The sequence below is a fragment of the Anopheles maculipalpis genome, chromosome 2RL (assembly GCF_943734695.1).
Source record: "Anopheles maculipalpis chromosome 2RL, idAnoMacuDA_375_x, whole genome shotgun sequence".
Taxonomy (NCBI): Eukaryota; Metazoa; Arthropoda; class Insecta; order Diptera; family Culicidae; genus Anopheles; species Anopheles maculipalpis.
Window position 1 is genome coordinate 68,853,817 of NC_064871.1, and position 15,010 is coordinate 68,868,826.

The 15,010-nt window shown below is 43.5% G+C and overlaps 1 protein-coding gene across 5 annotated transcripts in view; it reads left to right on the plus strand.

Moving 5' to 3' along the window:
- Positions 1-15,010, plus strand: part of LOC126556291 (clathrin light chain) — a 358,662-nt gene that overhangs the window by 256,039 nt on the left and 87,613 nt on the right. The window lies entirely within an intron of this gene.

Consider the following 15,010-nt stretch of genomic DNA (forward strand, 5'->3'; position numbering starts at 1 on the left):
ACTGGGAACTTGTTTGCAGGGACGTTTTGAAAATTACCAACATAATCACTAGCGCACTGTACGTATGTCACCAAGCTGCCTTATATGTCGCCGACAGTTGCATTCGATCAGGCCGGGAAAAGAACAACCGAAGCGAATGGTTTGTCCTACACTGAAGAAAAGCACAATCAAGCGACTGTAGAAGCTGGGAGAAGATGAATATATTTAATATAAAAGCAATTTCCACTCTATTTTATTTTATCACCGTAGTCCAAGCACGGAAGTCCTAAACCGGAACGAAATCATCTCACCTGCACCGTGCGCTTGCTGGTGGATAAATTTCCAGCACAGAAGCGAATCATCACATCGTGCAGGTGCTCGCAGTCGAGATTGGTGGGCTGGCTGGTGATCAGGGGGCTGGCAACCCGGTGACATTAGTGCTCATTCCGGTATGCCGACACAGACGATCTGAACCTTTCGTTCAAGGACTAAATGTAAAATGCAAATAGCGCATGTTGTTTTATTTGTATAATTTAATGGCACCGGCCACCCTGAGCACCTGTTTGTCGTGACGTGCAATGGTGGCAGCGAAAGAAAGACGAGAAACTTGCGAGGAGAAATGGCAAAGGGTTCAACAGTATAGCAGCAGGTTACACCTTTGCAGTCGGCAAATTGCGACCGGTTGCGGAAATAAGCCATTCCTGATGCTTGATCTGGAGCATGGGCAAAGGACATTATACGTCCACGATGCGGTTGCTAGTGGAGAGGAATGGCCAAAGGAGCTTTATTTTCAAAGTCTTGGAAAAACTAACACGTGCCCAAACGTGCTTTCGCTTCACTAACGCCACTGGCTTCGAAAACTCCTCCAAAACGACAGTTTCGAAGGAGTGTAACGTTCGTTCATCAGCCATTTGCAATGGTCACGCTGCAAGCCATGCTTTCCCGGCAGTGGAGAGGAAGGAAATTTATTGCCGGACAATATTTACCTTACTTCGTCCGGCACAAACCCCCACCCACCACAGGCAGATTACGATCAAGCTATCGAGATGCGTCAAAGACGCAGATCGAATCGCGCGGCCAACGGATAAACTACGAGCGACAGTTTCTCATGCTGGACGATGTGTAATGTGACTGAAAACCGAAAGGATGTTCTGTTTGCTATGATAGAAGTTGGGATGGAATTCGTCAGGTGACTGGACGAATGGTGACGATATCGTTCAGGATAATGGTTGTAGCGTGTTATTATGGATGCTGGTGTTGCCGGATGGGGCAGTTGTAATACCAGATTCCGATAAACGAGCAACATTGTGAGCATTTTAAAGTGAATGGAAACATTTGCATAAAAACACTTCATTGTTAGGGTCTCTATTGCACAGTAGTGTCCCAATTGTTGATTGAGAGTCGGGGCAGCAACAATACGCTATGCGAGTTAATTAAGATATGTTCCAAGCTAATGTTTATAATGTTCCAAGCTTGCAATAATTATAAATAATTCAACAGTTATATTTCTCAATTTTTACTGCAAAATTAAAGCAACAAACGATTATGGTGTAAAATCTGTAACCGAGATAAATTAAAGCTGTTAGTTTTCACCAATAACCTAAAAGAATACTCCAACCCAGTTTTCCTTGGTAACTACAACTAACACTAACCTGATAAGATACTATCGCCATCGACCCAATTTTCCTCCAATCCCAATCGTTTCGGGTGCGTTAATGTTAATATTCGACGGCATAGTGATAGTATTGACTTTTACATTCAATATTTCTCAGAGGACCCTCCCCGACCGGAGTGGCCCTCGCCGACCAGAGGAGAGTTTACATTACGGATCAAAAATGCAACTTTTTCTTTCGTCCTTTCGTTTGCTGCTGTTGACTCGTCGGACATCGCCATCACTGTCCGATCATCGTTTTTGGCCTCATTTGATCGAATACTTCGAGCGGCAGCTGTCAATCGATCGTCGTTGACGTTCCATTTGGTCAACAAGTAGTGAAAGCATTCGCCCAAAATATGAACGATAACGTCTGAATAGAACTGCTGGCTCATCCCCTGCATCTAATGTTTCTATAAACAACAATAATTCCCCATTTTGCACACAGATCTTGCTATTTTGCTTGTTAAGCGCACATTTGCGTCACGATCTCGGTCTGCTGCAAGAATGCTTGAAGCTAATAATGATCGTGCGCCGTATCAATGCTTTCCCTCTAACTCATCTCTCTTTGTCCACGTGGATAACGCAAGTAAACTGTACGGGTGGTACGTGGTCAAATAAGTAAGGTCATTGTACATTATACTTCCCTACACAAAGGGTTTCATGATCCAAAATATTCCTAATTCGTCAGTTTTGGAATAATTCTTTGTCTCAGAGGTGTAAGTGAGAACGAGAACTTTAAATATTCTATACAGTCCCAGCTTCTTCCATCGCGATAATTGTTTTAAGTGGGCGAATTTCGTGGGCGAAGTTTATAAATATGCAAAACTAATAAGTCAAATCGCAAGTTGAGTCCTTGCGTATTGAATTCTTAGTAGTTACAAAGACAATTTTTAAGAGTAAAACTTAATCTTTTGGCGTTATATTTATTAAAGATTGATTTTTAATGTCAATGATTAAGATAATCTTTTGAATGTATTCTTTACTCTGTTAAAGAAATTTAAGAACGAAAGATGTAATTTTTATGTAATTTACAAATAATAGGTTTCTGGCTTATTGAAGATCCTAATTAAGAAATCATGGTGTGCGCCAGAACGATTGTTTTACCATCAGAACAACACTGAGGATGCAATTTAATTATGTCACTCGTTGACTCTTAGCAATGCGTACAAAACAAGTGCCTTAGACAAATAAAACCTCACGCTTTTCAACCCAAACACGAAGAAGATTCGCTTACTGAAGCCCAACGTCATCATCATCACCATCATTTATTCTTTTAATGAAAGGCTCGTACACTAATTACCAGTTGCCGTGTCGGAGCTAATAAGAGGAGCGCGCCGGCGCTTTCTCTTGGGCGAAAGTCTAGTGAACCTCGCTTAGCACTAACGTACCGAGACCATACCATTAAGTTGTCACTCGAATGGAATTGTACGCCGTACACGGTACGATAAAGCTGACATTTGAACTGCAATTTCCGTTCGCTAGGATGGCCGGGGTGAAGTTTTTCCGTGTTCTTGCACGAGCCACGTGGCGGAAACACGGTGAAACATGAAACGGGAATTGTAACAATTTTAACCTAACGTTCCATTGTGCTGTTAGCGGTTGACCTCCTCCTGTGCTGGATAACCTTTGCCTGACCTCAATACAGCGGGTGTTTTGCGTTGCATTTTTTTCCCCACTTTCTTCACTCTCGACAGTGCCACTAATAATATGATCCAAGGGTTATCTTTCACCGTGGGTCACCCCGGCTTACTGGCTCCCGGTTGACCCACTCGACCGAAGCGACTAGCAGTCGACCAGAGTGGTAATATGATACCGATAATACATTTAATGCTATTTTGCACTCGCTTCCCCGACCGTTCTCTGGCACGTTTAGTGGGCGTTAGCGTTTGATGTTCCAACTTCTACTCCTACTAGCATAGCGATGGAGTGATTGACGTGCTGCACGAATGCTGACAAAGGCTGTGTGTGTGTGAGAGAGAGAATGGGTGTTGGTGGGGGATGGTAGTACTTTGGAAAGAAATACGATATGACTTTCAAGGCAATTGAATATTCACTCGGTCGATGGTAGGATGGCACGGATTTAATGAGAGTGCTCCTAATTGGCAACAGTTGGCTAGCGGATCGGAGGGGGAATGAGTGCGAAGTACGAAGCGGCGGGGGAGACGTATAATCAACCGGAAAAACGTTCATTTTCCGGTTCGCTTGTCTGTGCCTGTTGGCTTTAAGGTGAGGTCGTTTTATTCGGTGCTACGTGTCTGATGATGCTGCCCTTGGAACTTAATACAATGTTTTGAAAGAGATTTCTAATTAAATGATACCATGAAACCTATAAAATTTCAGTGTTGTTTGCTTGATGTATCCTGAAAAAAGGAACTTACGGATAAGTTAAATTGCAAACCTTAACGTCATTTATTCTCCTGGAATTTAAAGATACGTTATAACATTATAATTACATTGTTTTATTGAATTCAACGGCGTTACCGCGTTAGGCTCTCTTGAAGTAGGATAACAAAAATATAAGTGCTTAAAACATGAATTTGAAAGCGGGCAAGATACATTAACGTGTATCTGTGGGGTCGCACACCACAATTGCAGTTGAAAAACGAGGTGAGCGCCATGCCCGGTCACAAACAACGTTAGATTCACAACATCTACATAGAAATGGATCAGAGGCGCCAAATCGGACACGGAATTTCTCTACGTCCGGCGTCTATCATGCGCGGAGCGATCACGGCGAGACGCTAAGGCCAAATAGTACACCTGACGAGTCGGTTCGGTTGTCTAGGAGGCCTGCTACAAACAGCCTTTAGGTGTTGCAGTTTCGCTGGTTACGCGACTCGATGCCTAGAAGCGCACATCGTCTAGCGCACGAGGATCAAATGGCCACCATACATAGCTAAAGTGTATTCCAAAACCGACCGCATCAAAGAGCAGTAAAGCATTCTGATGAACACCAGATCAGCGAAGTTGCGAGCTAATTGTTTTAGTAAGCCAATCAGTTGGTTGCTCTTAGTGGCATATTACTCTAGCTGGCCGTGAGAGATAAATTTTTCTTTAAGAATCCTTCGCGCCTTCTCTGACACAACTTTTGCGCACAATAGCAGCACTATTTTACGCATAATCGTATACTAAAGGGCATCTCTTTCTCACAAACGTAACGACAACACACTTCTCAACGCACAACTCAAGACCATTTTTAGAGCACCAGGACTGGAACGTGCCTAGAGCGGCTTGAAGGCGAACATGGCGGAGTTATAACTACGTATGACACAGAGCGGCCCGGTGGTGTAGGCGACAACGGCGTCGGTTTTCAAACGGCAGGATTGGTGTTCAAATCCCATCCGGGACCGTCCCCTCGTAGTGAGGACTGACTAACCAACTACGTGGTATTGCGGCAGTCCAGTAAGCCATTTCGATGGCCAGCATGACCTTAGACGTCATTAAGCCAAAAAGAAGAAGAAGAAGACAAGAGGATGTTAGAATCATAGAAATCCCCCTGCCATATGAGTTATGCTGCAGGTTTATAATTCATCCAATTAGCACTTGTGTGACTGATCATCACTGATAAAATGATTAAATAAAAATAGTTCTTGATTGATGCCTGTTCCAACCTTGGTTAAAATCATGCTATTCTGTTTGCTACTGTCAGTAAACGAGTTCAATAAAACGACGGTATAGAAGAACTTGCTGCTTCAGACAATTAGCTAATGCTCAAGCAGTTATTCAGCAATCTATTATTCTGTCTTCTAAATCGAAAAAAGTTTTAAAATTTCTTTGTACGTCAGACTGTATAAGAATTCACGAATCAAATGATATGACGTTTAAAAATGAAAAATATCCTTCGATAACGTTTTGTCATTAATTTGTACCACCGAGAAAGACGCTCACGACACACTTACAAAATATCTCTTGTATGATGCATTTGGCAATGGCAGCAGTGGTAGCAAAAGCTTGCCCAATAATATTCCCAGGCGTTACCAAGTAACGTCTTCTCAGTGCAAAACGATAACAAAAACAGTCGTCCTCGGGATGCTTGTTTCGCGTTTCTTTCTAATTTGTCACGGGATTTCGTGCTTAACCGTTCGTGGCCAACACAGATAGCTCAGTGCCGTTGCGGTTTCGCCATAGACAGCTTAGCGTAACCAGCCACCAGTACGGCGTACGCGACTCGTCCCCGGATGAGAACAATTTTTCATACTCGTATCGCGAAATGGTTCGGCTTGATTTAAACGATTTTTGCTCTTTGCTGAACTTACTAGCACACGTCGCCGTTTGGTGATAATTTTTGAAAAAACGAAAATTCTCACCAGTGAAGGAAGCCATCCATCCTACCGATAGTGACATTTGAACAGACAGCGCGGGGAGGAATTACTGAGGGAGAAAGGAATGGGCGAAAACAGAAAAGTGGAAAAAGCGTCGAACCAACGAATCTCTTCATTCATCTCTTGTCTGCCTTAGCGTCTGTCGCTCTGGTCGCGTCGTGTAGGAAGAGGGCCACAGTTTTCCAACGCTCCGGTGTGGTGGAATCTTCCCGAAACGAAATAACGAGATTTGGCCGTCACGAAAGTTATCTTTCATCGAGCAAGACTAATCTTTCGATGGGAAAGGCTCCGTTCGTCCTTGTCGCTCGCAACCGTTTGCCCGAGACGCTACTGCTCCAAGTCGCTATTTCGTGTTTCCGGTTTGCTTTTTTGACACCCCCTTCACGACTTCCGCCTCCATTCCACCTAGTCAGCGTGCCTGCTTGCGTGCCAAATTCGACGGCTGGAGGAAAGTTTTCGTTGCACGAAATAGCTCGGCATGAGAGAAAACATCCGTCTCGCGCCTAACGGGGACTATCGTTGGCCATCGTGGTTGTCCTTGGGCGGATGTCTTCTGGCATCCTTCGCCCACTCCCTGGGAAGCTGCTCTCCCGGGATTCCGAAAGGATAAGGAGGCGAACAAATTACCCATGGTTTAAAGTGAACAACGAGGCATGACAGTTTTTCCGATTAGAGGACATCCTCTTCTTCTCGCTCAACAATGTCTTCAAGAGGTTGGACGGAGGTGGGCTAGGATGAGCCACGAGAATCCCACCTTCTTTTGGCATTATTCGTTGCCTTCTTACTGTTCCACTGGAATGCGATCAAATGGCAAATCGTGTTCTTTTTGTGTATCTCCACCAAATTCTACTTTGTTTAGTCTACTAGAGAATAAAAAAGAAAAGAAAATACCGAATGCTTCCTCCTAAATCGATTCCAAGAACTTTAGCTACGTTCCGAAAATGGCATACAAAGGAAAAAAAACAACACTGAGCTATTTCGTGTTCGCGTGTTCACCTCGATTTTGCTATTAATCAGTGGATTAAAGTGTGATGAAAAAGCAAATCGCAAAGCTTGCCGCCACTATTCGGCGCAAGTTCGGCACGGATTAAGGAAGTTAATAGGAATTGTGGTAGAAACAACGGTTTGGTTCGTCAATCCGCGAACGGCGGAATCGATTGGATAATGGATCGGAGGCTTTCGGAGTGAGTGGCTTAGCATATCGACATTCCTCGATGTTGCTGTACATGGTAGAGAAAGATTATAGAAAAGCTTTCTGGAGACTTCCGAGGACGAGATGGAGTCACTTGAACAGGTTGCGCTTTAGAAAATGATGGTGAACAACAAGGTATTTACCGTTTGAATCGAGAGATTAGGAGGAATGCTGATCTACATTGGGAAATTTCGATTTCGAAAGCATTTTGAAGGTGTATTATTTGTTCTTGATGTGGATGAATGTTTAAAATATATTAAAAAAATGTATCAAATGTATCAACTCATTTTTACAGTTTGTGCGTTGATGGATTATATTCTTAGAGTATTGTTTAATTAAAAAAATGATTAAATTAGTAACATTCCCAAGAAATTAATGTCTTTGGTCAGGCTTTAACAATATTTTTACAATATCATTTTAAGGCCCCTGCTATTCCTGACTTAAAAAGACGATGTTTCAACTGTTACACTAATTGGGTCTTCCCTGTTTTAAGCAGACGACGAACAAATCTTCACTACGGTCAATGATTGATCGGAATGATTGTCAGCGTCTGCATAATATGCTCTCTATACTTGGCAAATGGTGCAGCCGTGGTTGCCACCAGTTGAGTTCTGACAATTGTTAAGCATTAATTCTCAGCAGAGCACGAAACCCTCTCCTGAGTAACTATATGTTCGTACGACCATGCTGTGTTCGCGATCGAGGAATCCAATTAGGAATCCAGGATAGACTTACTTTTCGCGAGCATATTGAAAGAGTCATCTCGAACGAAACCCAAGTATTAGGGCATATGTTGAAAGCATGCATCGAGTTTAAGGTCTCTAAGTGCCTAAAAACAGATTACTGCATATCAGAGTACATTTGAGTTGTTTGGGGCCATCTTTCAGATCAATCATCAATCGGTTGGAAGCTGTACAAAGTTTTTGTCCTACATACATATTCATTTAAATTGTCTTAACTTCTGCTCTCCACTGAGTTTACTTCTTATTTATTGTGAGCTAAATGTTGTGATCGATGATTGGAGCTGTGTATCAGAGCGTCTCCGGTACCATCATTCGTAACTTATCAGTTTTTGTATTAGAGTTAAGATACACTTAAGATATTTGGGTACATCGTGAAGGTTCGACCTATTTAAGCATCCATATCAGTTAAAGTCCGAATGATTCCTATCATAGTCCGGTGCTGTTGTAACAAATAACAATCTCTTAAGCGCCTTAGAATGGTTATACAAGTTATAGCACGAATTGATACACGAATATCATTAATTGTACTTGGTAAAACAGTGGCTATTATTCAGACTATACCTCAATTGTTTCTTCAATTGATTCTGGTTGCCATTCTTTGACTTGATTTCGTCGCTAGCTTTTTGAAAGGAACCTGTTAAGATGAAGTTTTGGCATATTCCTGACATATCCTTGATAATGATCATCGTTGTCGAAAATAATCTTGTAAATGATGAATTTTTAATGTTTTATAGCTCTATTTCACAAGGTTTTATTTTTGCTTGCAACCAACATATTAGACATATTTCAAGATAAATAATTTTGTGGATTGTACTGAATCAAGTCAGACCGTCAAGAATTCCAATAGAAGAATGAAGCAAATGAAATTGAAACGTAGAAATTTGAAGTAATGCTGTTTAAGTCTATTTAGATAATAAGATATTGATTGATTTTTATCAATTCACCTTTTTTCAATACATCTTAGTGGGTAAGGAACTTTTTAATACTTCCCTCTAACAGGTCAGGCATATCCTTAGAGTTCTAAATATCGTCAAAACGATTGGCCAACACTCCAAGGAAGTGATAGAAAACCTGTACCGACTACATTTTTATATTTGAATCTATGTATCGGAGACCAAGTTTTCTTTCTTCATGAATAAATTTCACACCTTAAGCCTATGGCGGCATCATTGATGTAGATGCCCATACTGATGTAATAGCCTTCGTTTAACGTGTCCGAGTCATCGATGGAAAAACGAAGAGGACAAACAGAACGGTACCAGACATCAGAACGCAGACCACCGCTTGCCTCATCTCGGTAATTGAAACATATCCTCAGAAGCTTTTAACGAGTCACTTTCACATATGCGTCACGTAGCCGCCTAATCTTCCGCCCGGGGTTCCATTTTCAATTTGGGCCGGGCCCTGCTTCAACTCTTTGCCGAGCCGTTGCCATTTCAGCTTCTTGAGACAATTTCTTCCGCTTTCTTGCACACCGCATCAACACTACATACGCCCGGCATGACACTTTGCTTTTCAGTTCGTGCCGCATACCCGAGGCTGAAATTCGACCACGTTCACTACGGTACACATCCCTGCGTGTTCCCCGGCGAATGAGGAATCTCTTGCAGCGCGGTAACGTGCACGTGCGGTAGGGAACACGGAAAAACGGAGAAACTTTCGCATCGGTGAATAGCGATGGAGAAAGTATAATTTAATTTATTTGGCCGTCGATGATACTTGTCTATGCCCGGGGTGCCGTCGGATGTCTTTGCCGCTGAAGGCGAGTTCCGCTCCGTCGGAAGATGTCGGCCTACCGTCGGACGTTGCCGATGCGGCCCTGTTTGATGTAGGGAAAGGAAAGCTACCGAAGCGAAGCTTACTCTGTTGACGATATCATTCATGCGCCAAGTCGAAGCATTTGCAGGGCCTTTAAGCGATACTTCGCAAAACCCCGGGAGGAGACTTTCCGCTTTCCGCTTCATCGAGCGTGGCGTGGTGTGGTTTTTACATGCGGCCTAAAGGTCAAACGCTAGAAGTAGGTACGGGGCTCGTGTCTTTGCTGCGGGATGGTGTTTGTGCAGCATCGAAGGAATTTTACATCCGACTTCGATTGCAGCAGACGCGCGAGCGGACGAAGAATAATGATGATGCCCACTTTGATGAAAGTATCTGCTAGGAGAAATGCTGAGCAACGATTTTACTTCACATCGGTTTGGCTCTGCTGGAGAAAAAAGCACACTGACGCTGTCCCTCTTCCTTTCTAGCTCGTGCTACGGATACACATTTCTGGCTGAGGTCTGGAGAAACTTCTGAAGCAATGAAAATTTATAGAAAAATTAGCATACCAAAGCACTGCTTCAATATTGAGCACACACATACACATATAGACGTAGGCATGAAGCACTCTAGTTTTCTTTCTTCAGTGAAGCACACCGCCACTTGAAACGGCCACTACTCATTCTTCGATGTACAGCTTCGCTTGATTACATCCGGCGGAAGCACTGATGGTCAATCATTATTCATCTGTTTGAAGTTTGATGGATATTTAAATATCATTAGAAGGTGATGCAAGAAGGAAGCATTAGTAACTTTTTCGGAAATGAGAGCGTGTGAACTTAATGAAGATTTTCAAATAATTGTGATAGGAGACATTTTATGGCGCAATTGAATGATTTATGCATCAAAATTCAAAAAAGAAGTTTCCTTACAAAATTTAAGGAAGCACCTGAAATTTTGAGCTATTTGGTTGTGATTACATTTGATGGATAGTACAATAACATGAGTTATTGTACAAAAAACTCGCCATTTTCTTATTTTGAACATGTAATAAGCTATGATATTCTCCGTGACCTCAGGATTCATGTGTGCAATAACTTCTTAGTGACTATCCGCAGATTATTTGCTTACCAATTCTGAAAGTCCTACTTTCCTGGAGCATACTCATATACCCCCTTCAATCTCTTCTTTACTTACTTGCAGGTGGTTTCTAAATACTCATCTGTCCGGAGGCCATAGTTACCGTGCCTGGTGTGGTAATGCAATTGAGTCGTGATTTTCGTTGGGATTCTTTGGTTCACAATGCTAAAGAATTGTAAAAAAAAGATCCATTCTCAGCAAAAACTTCAAAATGATATTAACAGGTTGGCTGATAAGTCCCCGGTCTAACAAAGAAAAACACATTTTTTTGTCAAAATTCGTTTTTATTATTCAACATAGTTCCCTTCAAGAGCGATACAACGATTTTTTTTTTTTTTTTAAAACATTGTTTATTTAAAACAACTTAAAAACTAGCTAACAAAAGAATAGTGGGGTACATGTAGGGACGACGTACAGGTTTTACAAAGAACACTTAAGGATATTTTCATCAATCACAGCATTGTTGTTTCCAACAATGTGGATGATGTAGTTTGCAAACAAACGTAGGATAGGAATCCTCTTACTTATGCTAATGTGACTTAAAATAGGTAAGAGGAGGGAAGGGAAGTTGAGGTTGTGGTTTGGGACAATGGCTTCCATAGTCTGCATCAGTGTGCTCCAAGCACTAGACACCCTGGAGCACAGGGCAAACTTGTGCTCCAGAGTCTCTGTCCGGGAGCAGTATGAACAGGCTGAAGGAGCCCGATTCATCCTGTCGAGCAGCAGTCCGTGTGGAACCTTGTTGTGCACCAGCAAGTACAGCATCGAGCGTTGTTCGGATGAAAGTTTGTAGCTGGTGACATTTTTCCAGATCCATCGCCAATCCGTGGAAGGTGACTCCATAGCCACTTTGGAGTCTGGAAGTCTGTCGACCATCATTTGCCGCAAACTTTTGGTTGTCACTGTAGGTACCGGATGGTATGCGAGCTGCTGGATTACCATCCGAAGGCACGGATAAGTTGTGGCAATGGAGCCTATATTCGGGGGATTCCCAGCACAATCTATGTGCTGAGCCCCGATTTTCAGGCAACCCTGCTCTGCAACGTACCGATTCACCAGCAACGCTGTTGTGGTAATGGCGGGAATGTGAAGATTGAGTCCACCTCGGTTGCGTGGAAGGGCCAAATGGGTTAATGGGATCCGAAAACCCCCAGATCCGTCCCACAGGTAAGACCGCACCGTCTTGGAGGCCAAATCGATGTCCATCGATCGTGCGCCACACACCGATGCAACAAACCAAAGCTTGGGCAGAAGGAAAGTGTTCAAAAGCACCACCTTTTGCGCCAAATTGAGGTCTCTAACACGATGCAATCTGACCAAATGACGGAACTGTTGGATCACGTTTTCCCAGTTATGCCCCATGGCCTCCCGTATATTGTTCGTGAACAATATGCCAAGCAGGCGCAATCTTTCTACTTCCCGCAGCCACGGAACATGCATCGGGGTGGTTGTTGGTGTGATATGTCCTATGTCCAGTGCCGTTGTTTTTTCCACGTTCAGCTTCGCCCCAGCGGTTCTGCCAAACGCTTCGATTGTTGTTTTAACCTCCTCGAGTTTGGGAAGGGAGGTTGTCACCACCGAGATGTCGTCAGCATATGCGTTGATCAGGTCATCCTGATCGCAACAAATACTTTCTAATCTGGAGATGAGCGGATTAAGGTAAAGGACAAACAGGTGCATGGATAAAGGATCACCCTGTCTGACAGAGCAGCGTATGGGAAACGACGGGGAAAGGTTTCCATTTACAAGGATACGGGAGGAGGATCGTTCACCAACTGTTCGCAAAAATCGCACAAGTCCTGGATTGAAGCCCAGAGAAGACATAGTTTGCCACAAAAAACTTCTATTAACTCTGTCAAAGGCCTGTGATAGATCAAAGGAAACGAGCTTACCACGCTTTCGCTGATTCTTGAGATCAACCACCCTCTCCTTAACAGAGAGCACCGCTTGAAAAATGTTGCAAGGTTTGTTGCTACATTTTTGCGCTGTCGATAATATTCCCCACTTCCTGATTATAGAATCAAGACGTAGTTTAATAATTCTCGACAGTAGCTTGTAATCTGTGTTAAGCAGGGATATGGGTCGAAAACAAGAAATGGAGCCCGTACCTCCTTTCTTTTTCACTAGAACTATGACACCGTCAACAAAGTCTCGCGGAAACTTTCCTTCAAGAGCCTCATTCAAAATGAGATGTAGTTCCCTTTGGATTATCTCGTATGTACGAAGATAAAATTCCTTAGGAATCCCATCAGGGCCAGGAGACTTTCGCGACGCAGATTTTTTAATTGCATCGAGGATTTCATCAGGTGTGATCTCAACCATGCAATTATTATTGGTATCACAATCCTCTGGAATGATTTGGATACAGGTAAACGTGTCGTCCGTAGGCAAGTCTTCGTCAGAGTACAGTTGTTTGTAATATGTGTGAATGTGTTGTCTGATATCTTCTTCTTGATCAATCACTCTGCCATCTTCAGACAAAAGTTTGTCAATTACGGTTCGAGTTCGCCTGCGTTCCTCAAGTTGAAACGTGGACACACTCTCACCAGCAACACGAGTTTCGTTGATGCGTGTGTACTCTTCAGAGAAGCGTCTCTGAAGAGATAAGATTTTACCCTTGACTCGGTTTATATTACTAAGCTCGTCAGGGTTTGTCAGGTAGTTATTGTAAGAGTTTTTTAGAACTCTATGCAGGATGTCCATACGCAAGCTAAACGCGGAGTATTTTTGATTCGTCTTCCAGCGGAAAAACGATTTGATTTTTGGTTTGGCGAATTGAATCCACCAATCCATCCAGGAACTGAAGTTCCTTCTTTGTCTTGTCCATACGTTCCACTTGCATCTGAATTCCTGCATATTTTCCTGTGTTAATATATGAGGCCTTAACTGCCAGTATCCATTGCTACGCGATCTTTGGCAAATGTTAACTGGCAGGCAAACTCGAACCGTCAGAGCTTTATGATCAGAAAAGGCCAGTACGTGTAAGCAAGTCGTCCGTAAGTGTGTCTTGAGTGTCGATGATACGTAACATCGATCGATACGTGAACCCGAACTACGTGTGATATGGGTAAACTCTACAAAGTCGCCTTTGAGGGCCTCCCAGCTATCACACATACCCATAACGTTGACAACATTCCTCAGAGCAGGGCTAATATTTCTCTCGCCCGTTGCGTCCTTTTGATTCAACACGCAGTTGAAATCCCCTGCGAGAATGACATGCTGAGATGCATTTCGCAGGTAGTACGCTATGGTGCGATTGAAAAACTCCTCCCGCTCTGACCAACGTTGGCTTCCAGAGGGAGCGTAAACGTTACAGAGTGTGGTAAGATTCTCAAGACGAAGACAGATTATACGTGAGTCTAAACTGCGTTCGACGTGAGAATATTTCAGGTGTTCCCGTATAGCGATCGCTGTTCCACGTTTATCAACATTCACGTTCGAGAGCACTTTGTACCCAGGAAGCGCAATGTTGCCATCATACACTTCTTGTAGGAAAATAATATCTGCGTCAATTGATCGAACAAATGAACGCAGAGTATTTATTTTAGTCGGGTTTGAGATGGTATTTAAATTAATTGAAACTAATGTAAAACTAGCGAATTTCAAATAATTTTTTACCCCTCAGTGTGTGTGTTAGTCGCCGTGAGTGTCTTAGCATTTTTCGGTGGTCTGCCAGGCTTACGCCTGACTGATTCTCCGATCGATGCGTTAGACGCGTCACTGTCCGTCTCGTCTTGGTTTTTACGCTTACCTTTTGTTTCAGCGTCAGGATTTGTGGTAGGAGGTGTGGGGGTAGGATCCCGAGGAGCTTTGAACACAGGTACAGCTATCGCCGTACCGCACTCGAGTTCCTTCTGCTGTGCTGTTGATGTCGAAGCTGCCGCTGCGCTGCTCGGTTTCATCGGTGCCACCGTCAGAGCCTTCGGTGCTACGGTCGGTTCCGTCGGTGCCACTGTCGGAGCCTTCGGCGCTACGGTCGGAGCCTTCGGTGTCACGCTCAGAGACTTTGGTGCTTCAGTCGGAGCCTTCGGTGTCGCTGTCGGAGCCTTCGGTGCTACGGCTTTGCTAGTGAGCGGTGCACCCGCTACTTTTAGCGTTTTTGCCGGAGCTTTCGGTGGTGCAGTGTTTTTGGGTGCTGTTGCTGTTGCTGCTGTTTTTGTCACTCCAGCATATGATGTGCCTTGCTTAGCCAAGCTACGCTTGCTCTGCATGCATCCCATGC